General features: G+C 47.6%; 1 pseudogene; it reads right to left on the bottom strand.

Annotated features, from left to right (window-relative positions):
- Window positions 1-2595: 2595 nt before the first annotated feature.
- On the bottom strand, window positions 2596-16700 carry LOC116757094 (annotated as a pseudogene).
- Window positions 16701-16904: the final 204 nt, after the last annotated feature.

Here is a 16904-nt window from a genome sequence, read left to right as displayed (position 1 = left end):
GTTAAATGTATTCCTGATTGTGTGTTTTATGAGGGGAGGGATGGGGAGAAAACCATTAACACCACCTAGCGTCTTTCAACCAAGAGGGGAAAATCCTCACTAGCCCCAAGCTTGAGCTATATATAGCCCTTAAAACCCACCAGTGACGATGTTTGAGGACGCCATTTGATCAGTAATGATGTGCCCACCTGTTCCACTGCATCCGGGTTGTCAGTCATCTCCTGGTCCTTTCTTCCCCATCTCAGTTCACAGAGGATTTGAGGTAGCTTGTAGGAAATACACAGAATATGATGGTAAAGTATAAATAAGACATAAAACGCTAGAACAGGGAGAACCTAAATAAGAATTGGGATTATAGACTGGCTAGGAACGTCAAACACAAGTAGGTTACCCCTTCCTATATAGATTCCAAAGTTAAGACATAAGTTTGGTTCTACCTCCTGATCAGAATAAAAACGGAAACATGGTCAATGAAAAGTTCCCGTTATCATAAGAAAACATGCCTTCACAAAGAGTGTAAGCAGATGACTTCAACTACAGCTTTATGTGAAAGGCATTGATTAAGTTTCATAAGACTATTTCTTGAAGTACCTTATTTCCAAATACGACTCCAAGAAGGCTGTCCTAGGGGCCATGCCAAGCACCATGTGATGTCCCGTCCTCTAGCAACAAAGGAATGGTTGGACCACGTACTCTTCCCAGACTCCCTGAAGAATCCCTCCTCTCAGCAGGGCTGAGCAAGTTTGGGACTTCAGATGGCTTGAGGTTATATGGGTCCTCAATAGCAAAGCACAGAAAGCTCAGGAAACAAAGGTTGTTTCTAACTCATGTGATGATAAAATCTGATCTGACCCAGTGTGAGGTTATTTTTAGTTCTTTTCTCACAGTGTAAATATTCATGCGTTTTACTGCAGAAGTACCCATGTGTTTGATTAGAGGCTGCTGGCTCAGACCGGCTGGGGGTATTAATTAATCTAGGGATTACACACCATATTGCATTTCTAAAATTTAAAAAAAGATTCTATCTGTCCCAAAGATTTTGGAAAAGGCCCAGTGGACCTATATTCTGATAAAGTACAGATAACTCTTTAGTGTAAGTTGAAAGATGGTCTGCATACCTCAGACATCAAGTGAGTCAATGGTGGGGTGAACTGTTTCGTGTAAATTAAAACACCTAATCAATAGGCAGCCAGCCACCTCCAAAGTCAGGTAGACTCTGGCCAAGATGACTTAGTCCAGGCACCCCCTCATCAAGGCCCTTGGATTCCTCCATATGTGGCCACATTTAATCTTTTTCAGAAAGGCCAGGATTCACTATGGCAGTTTTGGGGGGAGAGGTTGGTGGTGGTGTTTGTGTTTTAGTTTCACAACACACATTTTCCCCATCTCAGTGACATACACGTGAGTGTATATACATATGAACATGTATCCGTGTGTGTGACCAATCACATGTGAATGATTCTGAACCCAGAAATGAATGCTTCAAAAGTACTTTATTACGTATACAAGTCAGAATGGTGAAGTAATGGAAACATTTCTCACAGCTGCTCTCCCTTGTACAGAGCAGAGGAAAGGCCTCACCAGGGGTTCCCAATGCCGGCCACACAGTGGAATCACCCAGGGAGCTTTAAAAAGCACTACTGCCGGACTTCCCTGGTGGCGCAGTAGTTGGGAGTCCGCCTGCCGATGCAGGGGACACGGGTTCGTGCCCTGGTCCGGGAATATCCCACATGCCGCGGAGCGTCTGGGCCCGTGAGCCATGGCCGCTGAGCCTGCGCGTCCGGAGCCTGTGCTCTGCAGCGGGAGAGTCCACAACAGTGAGAGGCCCGCATACCAAAAAAAAAAAAAAAAAAAGCACTGCTGCCTGGATCTTAACCCCCAGAAATGCCAGTTTAATTGCTCTAAAGAGCAGCCTAAGCATCCAGCTGCTGTGTCTCTCACTGACTGATTAAAAAAAAGATCATCTAGAGAATTTAATAAAATATAAATTACCAGACCTCTTCTTTACAAGTCTGATTCAGTAGATATGGGTTGAACTGGACAATTTTTTTAGAAAACAAAACTTCAGATGATCCGTATTGGGATACACTGCCTTGGAATTTGGGAAAGATAAGTTGAATTGGGTGGATAAGGGTGAGAGGAGGGCTGTTTCACAAAGAAGACAGGCTCCTGAGTGGGCCACAAAACAGGCCACTGGGGCCCTGTGCTGAGGAATATGGTAATTAGATAAAGGAAGGGCAAATCAGCTTTGACTCTTGTATGAATTCTAGCCAATTTGCAGTAACTGCCTGATGCGCTGTCTGAAAAGGATTCTGAGGCCAAGTTCCTCCTCAGTGGGGAGGTGTGCCAAGATCAATTAGCAATGTCTGCCACATACACGGCAAGAGGACGTAACTGCACACTTGCCACACATTTGCTGTTCTTCTGGAGAACCTTTGGCTCTGCTGCTCCTATAGTCCAGGCCCAAGTGGTATGGTTCCCAAACGTCATTGATACTCATCTGTGGGGAAGGCTCCCACCCAGATCTCCGGTGAAGGGGAGAAATCCCAGTTCCCTCCCCACAACCCTACCTGCGCATCTCTCCAAGCCCTAGGTTTATCTCTGCTTGGTGAAAAGTTTCCTGAAGGCATTGTAGTTCTTGTTCAATGCCGTGTAAATCAGGGGATTGAAGAAAGAGTTGGAGTAGCCAAGCCACAGGAATACGCTTTTCCAGATGGGGGGCAGGCTGCAGGCACAGAGGGGGCTGATGAGCTCCGTCAGGAAGAAGGGGCTCCAGTACAGCACGAACACGCTGATGAGAATGCCCACCATCACGGCCGCCCACTTCACCTTATGCTCCTGCCACAAGGCTCTGTTCATCTGAAAGGCCACCACAGGGCAACGTGCTGTGAACACCATCTCAGCTTCGTGAGGGGCCTCCCTCACCTGGGAACAAAGGAAAAGTGGAATTCAAAAATAAAACGTATCATTGGATGGTACAGCGACATGAGGCCACTCCAACCCTGGCCGAGCCCTCCCCTCCAGCCTCATTCAAGATGCATTGATCTCATACTCCATCAGTAAGTATTAGGCGAAAAAGTCCTTGAAACCGTAGGTTAAAGTAAATTCTGAAGGCTCTTCAGGGAGTGAGAGTGATGGTCCCTACAATGTCAAATAATATGATCTAAAAAGCGGGGGACGGGGAGACAGTTAAGAGCAGGTGTCTTGGTGTCACACCCTGGCTTGAGCCCCCACCCCACTGGCTGAGGCTTTCCCCAACCTGTTAAGCTGGGCGACCAAGTCCCCATGGTCGAGAACTGGGAACGCGGTGGGTGCACAGCACTCACCATTCAATACTCATAGAGCCTCCATACTGTTCTCCATAGTGGCTGTATCAATTTACATTCCCACCAACAGTGCAAGAGGCTTCCCTTTTCTCCACACCCTCTCCAGCATTTATTGTTTGTAGATTTTTTGATGATGGCCATTCTGGCTGGTGTGAGATGATATCTCATTGTAGTTTGGATTTGCATTTCTCTAATGATTAATGATGTTGAGCATTCTTTTATGTGTTTGTTGGCAATCTGTATATCTTCTTTGGAGAAATGTCTCTTTAGGTCTTCTGCCCATTTTTGGATCGGGTTGTTTGTTTTTTTGTTATTGAGCTGCATGAGCTGCTTGTAAATTTTGGAAATTAATCCTTTATCAGTTGCTTCATTTGCAAATATTTTCTCCCATTCTGAGAGTTGTCTTTTTGTCTTGTTTATGGTTTCCTTTGCTGTGCAAAAGCTTTGAAGTTACATTAGGTCCCATTTGTTTATTTTTGTTTTTATTTCCGTTTCTCTAGGAGGTGGATCAAAAAGGATCTTGCTGTGACTTATGTCATAGAGTGTCCTGCCTGTGTTTTCCTCTAAGAGTTTGATAGTGTCTGGCCTTACATTTAGGTCTTTAATCCATTTTGAGTTTATTTTTGTGTATGGTGTTAGGGAGTGTTCTAATTTCATACTTTTACATGTAGCTGTCCCATTTTCCCAGCACCACTTATTGAAGAGGCTGTCTTTTCTCCACTGTATATTCTTGCCTCCTTTATCAAAGATAAGGTGACCATAAATTGATACAGCCACTATGGAGAACACTATGGAGGTTCCTTAAAAAACTAAAAATAGAACTACCATACAACCCAGCCATCCCACTACTGTGCATACACCCTGAGAAAACCATAATTCAAAAAGTGTCAGGCTTCCCTGGTGGCGCAGCGATTGAGAGTCCACCTGCTGATGCAGGGGATGCGGGTTCGTGCCCTGGTCCGGGAAGATCCCACATGCTGCGGAGCAGCTAGGCCCATGAGCCATGGCCGCTGAGCCTGTGCGTCCAGAGCCTGTGCTCCACAACGGGAGAGGCCACAATGGTGAGAGGCCCGCGTACCGCAAAAAAAAAAAAAGTGTCATGTACCAAAATATTCATTGCAGCTCTATTTACAATAGCCAGGACATGGAAGCAACCTAAGTGTCCATCGACTGATGAATGGATAAAGAAGATATGGCACATATATACAATGGAATATTACTCAGCCATAAAAAGAAACGAAATCGAGTTATTTGTAGTGAGGTGGATGGACACAGAGTCTGTCAGAGTGAAGTAAATCAGAAAGAGAAAAACAAATACCATATACTAACACATATATATGGAATCTAAGAAAAAAAAAAGGTCATGAAGAACCTAGGGGCAAGACGGGAATAAAGACACAGACCAACTAGAGAATGGACTTGAGGATATGGGGAGGGGGAAGGGTAAGCTGGGACAAAGAGAGTGGCATGGACATATATACACTACCAAACGTAAAATAGATAACTAGTGAGAAGCAGCCTCATAGCACAGGGAGATCAGTTTGGTGCTTTGTGACCACCTAGAGGGGTGGGATAGGGAGGGAGGGAGGGAGGGAGACGCAAGAGGGAGGAAATATGGGAACATATGTATATGTATAGCTCATTCACTTTGTTATAAAGCAGAAACTAACACACCATTGTAAAGCAGTTATACTCCAATAAAGATGTTAAAAAAAAAACAAAAAATACCTCCTGAAAGGCATTCAGGGTGAGAGCAGGAATGAGGCCCTCTTTGCTCTGGGAAAAACTGGCAGAACAGGTCTTCAGATAGATACTTTCAGGAGAGGATTTTATGAGCCCAATTCTTGTATCTCCTCATATCTAGAAAAGCACTAAAATCCTTCATGGTGACCACTGCTTCTGGTGACTAGCAGAAACCTTCTGCAAAAAAATATTTGCTTGATTGTATGTACTCCCCCTTCACCAAAATCACATATATACTGACCTTGCCCCCGCCTCTTTGGAGCAGTTTCTCAGAGCTATCTGAAATGCTGTCTCCCAGGCTATAGTCCTCATTTTGCCCCAAATAAAACTTAAGTCACAACTCCTACGTTGTGCTTTTTTTTTTCAGTCAGCACCCCTCTAAACTCAATCACATCTCCCTGTGATTTGGTACCATGTTCCCCTCCTTTGTAGCAATGTGTGTGATCATGGGTGTTATATGTGGCACCCCTCTAGTCCAAGCTGAACAACAGCAGGCCTGGGTCTTCCTTGTACAGCACCTGCCTGGCAACACCACCTGGCACCTGACAGGTGCCCAGGAAACAGCTGCTAAGTTGACATTTCAACAGCATGGTCTGCACCTGCAGTTCTCTTCCTTCCCGGAATGCTGCCAGTCATGATGCTGGAGAAAACTCAGAGGCAAGGGGCTCCCAGGCAAGGATTGCATCTAGTTTCCCTCCCAGACACAACTGGAAGCAGGCATCAGGATAGCCACCCAACCGTGGGGCACTTCAGTGTCCACAGAAGGAAGAGCCCTGTCTCCTGTCGCCTGGGGCAGGACGGTGGGAGCCAAGAAGGCGACCACGTGGTCTGACCTGGCAAACCTCACCCTCAGCTCTACCTTCAAATTCTTGGTCTCTGCTACTTCCCCCCACCCTCATCTCTATTTATTCAGAAAACCACAAGGTCAGCCTGAAACAGATCATGGCAATATGGACAAAGTTGAGTCCTTTCTTTGTTAGTGTAAACCCAGCATCCTCCCACTGCCACTTGGAGAGAGAGAAGGAAAAGGTCTCTCGTGGTGACCAACCAGCACTTCCCTCCTCTCCATCCCTCTGCCCCTTACAAAGGCCCGTCTTGGCAAACACACACCCTCTGGGGGCCAGCGGGCACCCCCTCTTTAATGAGCCATCCCAAGGTTTCCGGTCCCCCCAAGACAGATGGGAGCTGCAGGTCACCTCTCCTCTTTAGAAGAGATAACACTGACCAATTCCCTCATAGTAGACCACCATCATCCACCAAAGGAAGCCTGGGGGATAAAATGTGTCACCCTGAAATCACCCCGTGAATCATAGCAGTCCATTTTCCGGAGGGAAAAATAGTATCAGAGCACAAGAAGAAGTGGCAGGTGATGTTTGTCTTTGTCCCACTCAGCTCATTAATGGGCACTTTCCCAGCCATTTCTCCGGTGATCTCAATGACCTCCCAGGCACTTGAGTTCCTCCCTGGGTTAATGCAATTCCAAATCCTTGTTATGCTACAGAAGTAAAGACATGGGGTCAGTTCAGTTCAAAGGGATCCTGGGGGAAGAGAAACAGAAAAGGCAGTAGAAAGAAAAGGCAGTCCCCCTGGTTTGCTAGGAGACTGACAAGGTTGGCTTTCTTCACTTGAAATGTAATATCCAATAGTAAACCAAAAGACACTAAGAACAACACTAGAAAAGCTGCTGTAAAACAGAGACTATGCTAAACACTTGTAACGAATTACTTTAATTCATCCTCACCCCAATCCTTCGAGGGATTATCTCCATTTCACAGTTGAGAAAACACAGAACCTATCTTAGGATCACATTTGTGCTTGGCATGCTTTCAGAATGGACATCTACGGCTTCCTAGGAAATGTCTAGGGGCTCTGGCACCCAGCTCTGGGGCCAGCCCTGAGCTTCTCTGTCTTTCCTCTTTGGTTGGGTGTCTCCTCAGCCTCTTGGCCCTGACTTTCCTCTGCACAGCTGTGGGAAAACTGACCATTCAGGTTTAAGAAGCCTCTGACGCTGGCTTAGAATCCACTAATCTGAAGGCAAAAATACGGACTGTTGAAGGCACACAACCAGTAGCACCTGACACTTTTTGGTCCTGCTGTAAAAGGACAGGTGCTCTGAACACACAGAAGTTTGGAGACATCAGATGTCATGGCCAAGGCCACACAAGCAGGGCAAAGCAGAACCAAGGTGCCTTCTGTTTGGTTCCAGGCCTGTATGGTTTCTTTCTGCCAGGGAAGGGAAGGGAAGGGGAAGGGGACACGACCTAAAAGATGTGTTCATCTAAACATCTCCATAGAGTGAGGCTTTTCCACCTAAAATTAATTAAGGACCAAATCAGCCAGACAATATATTCTCAGAGATTTATTAATCACCTACTGTGGATATAGGGACTACATACTGGAATTCCCCATCAAGTCCCAATTTCAAATATTCTGTCCCACTGTTCCCATAAGCACTCTGATATCAGGGCATGGATTCTGAATCGTCATTCTGAATATCGTGTCACGATCAACACTCCAGGAGGGCAGGGACCACGTGTGTCCTGTCCACTGAAAAGTCCGCAGCACCTTGTAATATATGGCCTATATTAAAATCTCAATAAACACTTACTGAATAAATAGATATTTGGGGGCGAAAACTCTAAGTCTCTTGCGTTTCTGCACATTTTGCTAGCAAAGACAGTGACAGCCCTTGTTTTGGACTAGCTTGTCAAGGATGTTTGAAGAGCAAACAGCCTTGGAAGATAGAGATAGTGTCTCCCAGTAGAAAAGAAGGCAGGTTTACTTGCAACCCATCATAAAAGATTCATGTTTCCTAAGAGCAAAGGGCAAGTTTACTTATTGGCCAACCCTGGCCAATACAGACTTGAGTTCCCTAATCTGGGAGCTTCTCTACTACTTGTGAGGCCAATCCAGTGGGCCACTCCGTATGACTCCCATGGAACTTTGAAGGAAAGGGGGACGGATGCACACATGAAGCTGGTGCTGCCTGTGTACCATGAGTAATAAAGGCCTTGGACTCTGATCCGGGAGTCTCCTGCCTTCTGCCAGCGTCCAGTAAACTAGGGTAAGCCGACTTGTTTGCTTGCAAACAGGCTAAAATCTCAGACCTTCACAGTTCCTGAGAGTCATTTAGTATTTGCCATGTGGTCCCACACACCAACTTACTCAGTTATAACAGCAGCCAGTAAAGAAGGAATGAGGAAACCAAGGCTCAGAGCAAGTTAGTGATTAGATAGGATTCCAATCGGAGCCCCCATTTCCACATCTCCAACCATGAAGAACCTTATCTATATGGTGGGCTTCCTGGAGGATGACAGTGAGACAGTAGTACATGGCAGGACCTCAGAAATGTCAGCTTCATGTCCCCTTGTCCCTTCCCCCCCAATTAAGAAAAGAAAAATTCCAGCTGCCACAGAAAGTACCCACAAACATATGTAAACCTCTAATGTTGTCAGATGAACAACCTAATAAGAACTAGAAAAGGAAAGCAGAAAGAAGGAAGGTTACTAATCACTTCTGGGACCAACCAGTTTGCATTGTGACGCATGGTCAGGCACCCCGTACAGTGAGGCTCTTCACAAGGCTGGTGTGAGGAGATACACTAACCCTAGTGACTAGTCAAGCCCTACAACATCTGAGGGAGGGCAGAGGGCACTGAGGCGTTTCCGATTTTGGTTGAAGGCAATCTGGATTGTAACTGGAATCCCCCATTTCTAACCAGAGCTCGGAGGGTCAGGAGTTGTGATATCCAGAGCTCCATTCTCTCTGCCCAAGGTGTACTGAGATAACCAAGCTCCGAGCTGCATTTGTAAAGGCATCTTGAAGAGATAACTAACCAAAATAGCCCCTCAAAGTAAACAGGAGCTGTCTAGCTTGTCTGACAAACTAGACCAGGAAATCTCAGCTGCTTCTCTTGTGCAAAAGAAGCCAGAAAATAAATTAAGGACATTTTCTTGTAAAAAAAAAATAAAAATAAAAACACCATTGTAAAGCAATTATACTCCAATAAAGATGTAAAAAAAATAAAATAAAATAAATAAAGGCAGAGCACTGCTGGGCTTGAAAAATATTAATTTTCCCTTGAGGGTAATTATATACACCACAGAGTACAGTTTTGCTAAACTTTTGGGTATGATGATAACATAAAGTACAATTACTATTATTCTTATATTTGGAAAACATGGATTTGGCGGGGCTGTTAGTCACCCTGGAATGGCGAAGGCACCACTGGAGTTAATGATGAGAAGGGGAAATTGTAATCAAGTGTGCTAATTAAAGTTACACGACACTTGTTTTTGCTCTTATATCATCTGACCTAGTGACCCCCCTTTATGGGTGGAGGCCAATGGAAGGTCATCTGTTGAGGCAAGTGCTCTTACCCTGAGGTGCCTAGACTCCCAGGCCAGAGAGTCTCTGCACAGAAGGAGTACGGTGTAATGGAGAGAGGGGAGATTTTGCCTTTTGCACACGCATTGTCCAGCCTCAGTGTTCTGACCTGCCCTCTTAGGGGGCCATGGCTCCCCTGACCACCACGGCCCTGCCTCAGAGAGTTCCAGTTCCTGCTGCACTGTGGGTTCCATCCCTTCGGAGAGCCAGTAGGAGGAAAGGCTGAGCATCACTCTCCAGCGATGGGCTTCAGGGAGTGCCCTAGGCACGCTGGGCAAGCAAATGTCTACGTGCCTTTCTGGACAGCAAGTCCAAAGGTTTGTTCGATCTTCAGCGAATTCTGTGACTTACCAAAGGGTTAATGACCAAGGAGTTTGGATGTCATTCTTCCACTGAGAAGCTCAATCTTCTCCAAGAACTACATGGATTTAAATGTCATTGGTGAAAACACACGATCCCTGCACCATGCTCATCTACATCCCCCTTCGTTCCCCCTGCCCTTTCCACTCTTCCCCAGCAGTCCAATCAGAGAAAAGAGAAACGGAAGCAGATGTAAAGAGCCAGAATGAGCATAATGATGTGAGAGAACAAGGGAGAAGTTTATAGAGAGGGGAAAGCCAGGGATATTTCTAAAAGTATAGAGAAAACGCTCCTTCATCCACCTAAGTAGTTCTGGAAACTCTCAGTGCCAATCTTAAAAGAATCAAACCATAAGCCAGATGTATTTTTACCACTGATACAACTTGATTAATGCAATTTACTTTTCTAAAGTTAAAATAACCTTGCAGTCTGGCATGGGAATGTGTTTCAGTCATATTTCCTTTAGTAGTTGGAATCAGAACAAGGGTGATGATTTTCCACCATCCTCTTCCCATATCTGAGCTCTGACTGAACCCAGGTCCCACACGTGGTTCTGTACACAAGCCCACCAGCCGCTGGTCTTTGGAGAGGAACAGATGACAACTAAACATTGGAAAAGTGGCAAAAACGTCGAGGGCTCTGTACAGATTTCAGGTCACTTAGGGCTTATATACTGTATGCTTGCAACACAAATCTACTAAGGTGGAGAACTGGGTTGGAAAGCCAAATATTTTGTAATATAACATTATTTAAAATTCAGATCCAAGTCATCATAAATGCTATAGCTCAATATTACAAATTTATTTTGACCTTTACAGGTTCCAAAGTGCTTTCACGTACACTATCAGTCTTTTGGGATCACTGCCCTCTGGACAGACTTCTAGAAAAGCACCTATAAGAATTTATTATTAATTCTGTAATTGTGGCTTACTAAAATTAATCCCCTGAGATCAGAGACCACTTCTATGAAACCTCAAAGGCTACTACATTGTCTGATGCATAGGTCACTACAAGTCAGTCAAGTAACGTTGAACCATCTCCGTGTCCTTTTGAAGGGGTTTTAAAATATGTCCACGGGTTCATTGACACGTTTCCCAAAGGTGGAGCCTAATTCCCCCTCCCTTGAGTATGGACGGGAGTTAGTGACTCACTTCTAAGGAACAGAATATAAGGGAAGTGATGGAATATAACTTCTGAGACCAGATCATAAAAGGCACTGACTGCAGTTGCCTCCTTGCTTCACTGTCTCAGACTAGGGGAAGCCAGCGGCCGTGTTGTGATGACACTCAAGCAGCCTTGTAGAGACGTCCTGCTAACAGACATGCAAACAAGCCACAGTTACAACCACAAGAGACCTTGTGCCAGAACCACCCAGCTAAGTCATTCCCAATGCCTGCCCCATGGAAACTGTAAGTTCATACGTTTTTGTTGTCTTAAGACACTAAGCTTTGTACTAATTGTTAAGAAATAAATAACAAACCCACCTATAATGGTAAGAGGTATAAAATAATAGTTTATTACTTATAATTTATAAGAAGAATTTCAAAAAATAATGATGAAGACAGTACAGCAGCTATCATTTAGAGTTTACTATTTTAGTTACTCCATATACACTATTATCTCATCTATTCTTCACAAGAATTTTAAGAGGCAGATGGCAATATTTCCATTTTACCTACAGATGGAAATGCAGATGGAGATGAACTCACTTGGCTGAAGTGCTAATAAGTGGCACAGAAAGAATTGGAATCCAGGCCTCCTTGCTTCTAAACCCCATGCTCTTAACCACTGTGCACACTGTCTCCCAACACATGTTTATTGATTGAGTGAATGAGTGAAGGGTATCAACCAGGGCCACATTATAACCTTCACGAGCCTGAAGCATCCTTGCCTCTGTGGGTCCTTCCTCCATTAAAAAAATATTAAAAATTATATTTTATGACCATATTATTATAAAGACTAATATAATCGAGGCTGGGCTCATGCTTACATATTCCTTAACAATTATATTCAATTTTTCCTCTAAAAGAAATTAAAATTAAACTATTTCCACGGGCCCCTATAAGTATGGTGGCTCTCGGTGGTGTCCTCACTGTACCTAATGAATAACATGGCCCCAGTATCAACTTGTGCACAGATATCAGATAATTAAAAAGAACAAAATGTTTGATGTCGCATTTTAAAAGCCAACCGAATCATCTCTATTGGCTTTGCTTCTTTCTTCCTCTAAGCAGTAAAAGGCACCGGGCAGAAGGAAACAGTCATAACCCATGGGAGGTGTGTGTGGTGAGGGCAGAATACACGCTATGTGTCGCGCTCAGTCTATGAGGCTGACAAAAAGGATGCAGGTGGGAATGAATCCCGTCTCCCAAGAGAAGCTGGCAGTACCTCTGTGCTCAACTGCGTTCAGCTCTCCTGGAAAGGTGTTCACGGGCATAGTTTTGAGATCCTGCTTGCTGTGCGTGAAAAATGTCGCCTGCCATGTCAGTAAACAGAGGATGTTGTGGTCCTCAAGCTATCAGCCACTGAACTGTGCACCCTGAGGGGATTCAGGACAAAGAAAAGCAAGATACAAGCCCCAGATAGCTAAGGTACAAATCAAAGGGCTGATTTCAATGAGCACAGACTCTTGCATCTTCCCATACATAGACAAGCACTAAATGCATTAACTTAAGATATCTGGGGCTTCCCTGGTGGCCCAGTGGTTAGGAATCGCCTGCCAAGGCAGAGGACATGGGTTCGAGTCCTGGTTCGGGAAGATCCCACATGCCGCGGAGCAGCTAGGCCCGTGCGCCACAGCTGCTGGACCTGTGCTCTAGAGCCCGCGAGCCACAACTACTGAGCCCGTGTGCCACAACTGCTGAAGCCCACACACCTAGAGCCTGTGCTCCGCAACGAGAGAAGCCACCGCGATGAGAAGCCCATGCACCACGGCAAAGGGTGGCCCCCACTCGCCGCAACTGGAGAAGGCCTGTGTGCAGCAACGAGGACCCAACGTGGCCAAAGATGGATAAATAAATGAATAAATTTATAAAAAAACAAAAACAAACTTAAGATATCAGGTTTTCTTTAATTAACAGTAATCTTTTGAAGTTCCAACTACCTGTTTTTTCTATATATCCTGGCTGCTTCCTTACCTCTTCGGAGCCATCCCTCAGAGCGACCTGAGAGGCTGTCTTCGGGCTTAAGTCCTCAGAAAGTCCACTGAATAAAACATAATTCTCATCTTTTAGGTTGTGCTTTTGTTTTCAGTTGACATCCCCATGACCCACCTGGACTGGGATATGACTGCCTGTCTCCCATGAAGGTCTAGATACTTGTGAGATGTTTGTGACAGTGCCCAGAAGTTAAGTTCCTGGAGAGAGCATGGCATACTGAAAAAGGGGTGAAAAAGAACAGTGACTTTTAGATCTGGGACAAACTTCAGCTTTTCCACCCCATAACTGTGTGGTCGTGGAGGAACTCACTTTATGGCACCTGAGTTTGATCATCTGTAAAATGAGAGCTGTGTGGCGAAGACGGTTAGTGTTCACCAAAGAGCCATAGGCTCCCCAAGTTTTCACAGTGTCTGGCCAATGGACTGTGACCCGAAGGGGCACTTCAGGGCAAGGCAGGTAAAAGTTGCTGTATCCCCAGGTCTTGCTTCCCCTTCCACAGAAACCTTGGAAGCCACATGTTCAGGACAGCATAGCTCAAGAATGACAAGGGGCCTGGATCCATGAGTTACCGCCTGGAGGAGAGCTGAGCAGGAAGAGGGCCACCAGACCCACACTGAACTTTGAGTGAGAGTGAGATAAACCGTTAGTCTGGGGCTTCTATGTTACGCAGCATATCTTAGCTTATCCTGCTAATGCCAATTTGTCTGGACGCTGAGGATTAAATAAGAGGATGTAGGTAAAGTGGCACAGTGCCTGGAAGAGGGAACTCAGTCAGCATTTCTTTCCTTCTCTGCTTTAAAAAATCGAGGCACTGTTGCAGATCCCTTTCTGATACTATTTTAGTGTTGGGACCTAGTCACAGAATCCTGAAAAAAGATGAAGGGTGTGCACAGCTTCATGACCAGAGGCCTTCTGCCTTCCCAAGTACTTCCATCACCCACAGAAAGCAGTAAAGACACTTTGCAGGACCTAAATGCAACTTGACTCATTTCCTCAGACGTCAGACAAAAGCAGGTGGGGGAACGCATGGAGAGAGTACTCCCGGCACATTATTTTAAATTTCTGTCTGGGTGTCCTGTGGTCAGCAAGCTTGCAAATGCTGACTCAGCAACATTACCCAGGAGTTTGAGTGACAGCTTGCTGGAGCCTAAAGAAGCAGGGTGTTCTCGAGCCCCATCTCATCTGTAGATGTATCTCAGCATCATATGAGTCAGGACTCTTAGCCTGACTAAGACCAAATGCTGTGTCCTAGAGCAGAGACTTGCAGTACAAGGTGCGGCAGGGGCTCGCCCCAGCAGGTGGCGCCAGCAGGTGGCTAAATCAGGGCACCACGCTGCCCCGCCTCCTAGAGCTCTTTCTCCCTGCCAGTGGCCTCCCCATTGGCCAGGCTCCCGACCAGGCACACCTGCTTTGTATCACCTGCCTGAATGGGTTCTGTCAAAAATGAACACTCAACTCAGGCTTGGCAAGCCTTTCTAGCATCCGTTTCACCATGATGTCTCTGGGTGCGCACTGGATTGATGTAGCCAGTAAAAGTCAGCCCTACCTCGGCCAGCAGAGAGAAAAGCGATGATCACCCCAGGATTTCCGAGGGACCTTTCAAAGGACATCATTAATTCTGAATAAAGCTCTCCCCTACCAACACTTTCCAGTTGACATTCCTATTTTATCCTACAAAACTCCTCTGCCATTTAATGAAGGGCGTGCGGGTTGGCGAGACGCCTGCTTTTAAAAATACCCACGTTTGAATAACCTAAGTATCGGAGTTAACTTTCAAAAGTAAAACAAAACTAACAACAGAAGAAATTACCCCATCTCTTTCCTTCCCCCCTCATGCCCCCTTTCCCTGGCCCATATATTGTATTAGGAAAGGGGCAATAAGTCCTGTTACTCTCTAGGACAGAGAGCCTGAAACCCCCATTCACTCAAAAGGAGAGTTTGGGGCTTCCAGGGTGAGGAGGGAACTGTCATCTGTTAGGGTCTGGCCAAAAGGCAGAAAGCCCCGACTCTAAATACAATGGAGAGAAGTTCTGCCAAATGCAGGTTCCTCCATCTCATTCATTTCTAGGCTTATGTGCGGGCCCATTGTAGATTGCCAGGCAACGCGCTGTGGATCTCCTTGCTCCAGCCAGCTCTGCCCCCCATTCCCCGTTTGCCAGGCACTGCGCTAGGTGCCTCGCATGCTTCATCTCACGTAAACCAACAGCCCTATGAAGTAGGAATTCACGTATTTAAAGTTAAGGAAACAAAACCCACAGAGATTAAGCAACTGCCCCAACGTCCCCAGCTGGGATTTCAACCCACGGTTCTACCTCGTTCCAGAGTAACTAAAAGATAGCACTGGGGTTGGGACAGTGAAACCAAAGTGACACTTGGATTCATTTTTATCCTCACTTCCCCCTTGGCAGGGAGCTGGCCGATAGGGTTGGGGAATCGCCTCTGGACAGCAGGGTGTGGACGAGGGCGCAGTGGAGACATTAAATAAGGGGCGCATGGTCACAGGAATTCGCTCATCTGCAGGACGTATTCCCAGCCCCCTGCAGTCGCGCTTGGTCTAGCCGGGACTAGGAAGTTGGCGGCTAAAGACTCGCACGGACACAATAGCTCCTGGGGAAAAGCAACAGAGAGCGCAGCGAAATCAGACGTGCCCTCACCGCTACCGAGCAACGCTGCCCATGTCGCCCCCTTCCCCTTCTCCCGCGCGCACCAGCCACGCAGGTGGCGAACCCTTCGCGTGCGCGCCAGGCGCAGGTGATGAGCCCCTCGGTGTGCGCTGCAGGAGAGCAGATGGCAAACCCCCCGGCCGCTCGGGCTGCGCTGGTGGCCAACCTTTTCGCGCGTGCGCCAAGTGTGCAAACTTCCACCGCCAGCTCTCCCTTTCGCCACGCTTCCTCCTCCCGCAGCGACCCGCTTCCCCAAATCCCCATTGCTCAACCCGCGCCTCACCTGCACGGTGGCGGGCTACGGCAGCACAGCCCTGCGGCGGCGACCGAAGCGAAGCTTGGCCGCCTTGTATATCTTCCAGTAGACAGATAGCACCACGCCAAGAGGCAGGTAAAAGGCGCCACAGGTGGAGAAGACGGCGTAGGAGGGTTCCTGGCTCGCTTAGCAGCGCTGGAGCCGAGCGCCGTTCGCCACGCCCCAGCCGAAGAGCAGCGGCGCGAGGGCGATGAGCGCGGAGAGGGCCCAGGTGAGCGCGATCATGAGCACCGAGGCTCGGCGGCGGGTGCGCGGCGTGTACGGCAGGTGGCGCGTGGTGGTCCAGTATCGGGCCGGGGTGATGGCCGCCACGTTCCAGATGCTGGCGGTGCAGCGCAGCACGTCGAAGGAGGTCCACACGTAGCACAAGCTCCGCCCCAGCCGCCACCGTCGCCCGGTGGACAGCTCGCTCGCCAGGCTCAGGGGCGTGATGCACCAGCGCTGCCACGAGCACGTCCGAGACGGCCGTCGAGGCCACCAAGTTATGCGGCACACGGGGGAGGGCGCGGACGCGCAGGATGGTGACCAAGACCAGGAGGTTCCACAGGAAAGTGGCCGCGAACGGCAGCACCAGCTGCGTCACCACCAGCCCCGTGAAGACAGAGAAGGGCGGCTCTCGACCAGGCAGGGCGGCGCCGCCTGGGGTCAACTGGACGACCCCGCCGGGGCTTGGGCTGCTGCTCTAGGCTTCGGGTCCCAGGCGAAGGGCGACCCCGGTGGAGGCCACCGAGAGGTTAGCTGCTTCCATGGCGCGGGGCGTGCGGGATCCCGGCTCCTCGGCGGGGACGCACGCGCCCCTGGCGCTCAGCGTGGACAGGGAGGGTGCAAGCGTCGGAGGGGGCCCTGTGTGCCAGGGGACGGCAGAGAGGGGTCCAGGTCGTCCTACCATGGTCCCTCATTGTGCCGCAGCCCTCCTTTGGCGCCTCTGCTTGGAGCCCTCGTGGACCTCTTT

The sequence above is a fragment of the Phocoena sinus genome, chromosome 7 (assembly GCF_008692025.1).
Source record: "Phocoena sinus isolate mPhoSin1 chromosome 7, mPhoSin1.pri, whole genome shotgun sequence".
NCBI lineage: Eukaryota > Metazoa > Chordata > Mammalia > Artiodactyla > Phocoenidae > Phocoena > Phocoena sinus.
This window is presented reverse-complemented; position numbering and strand designations above follow the sequence as displayed.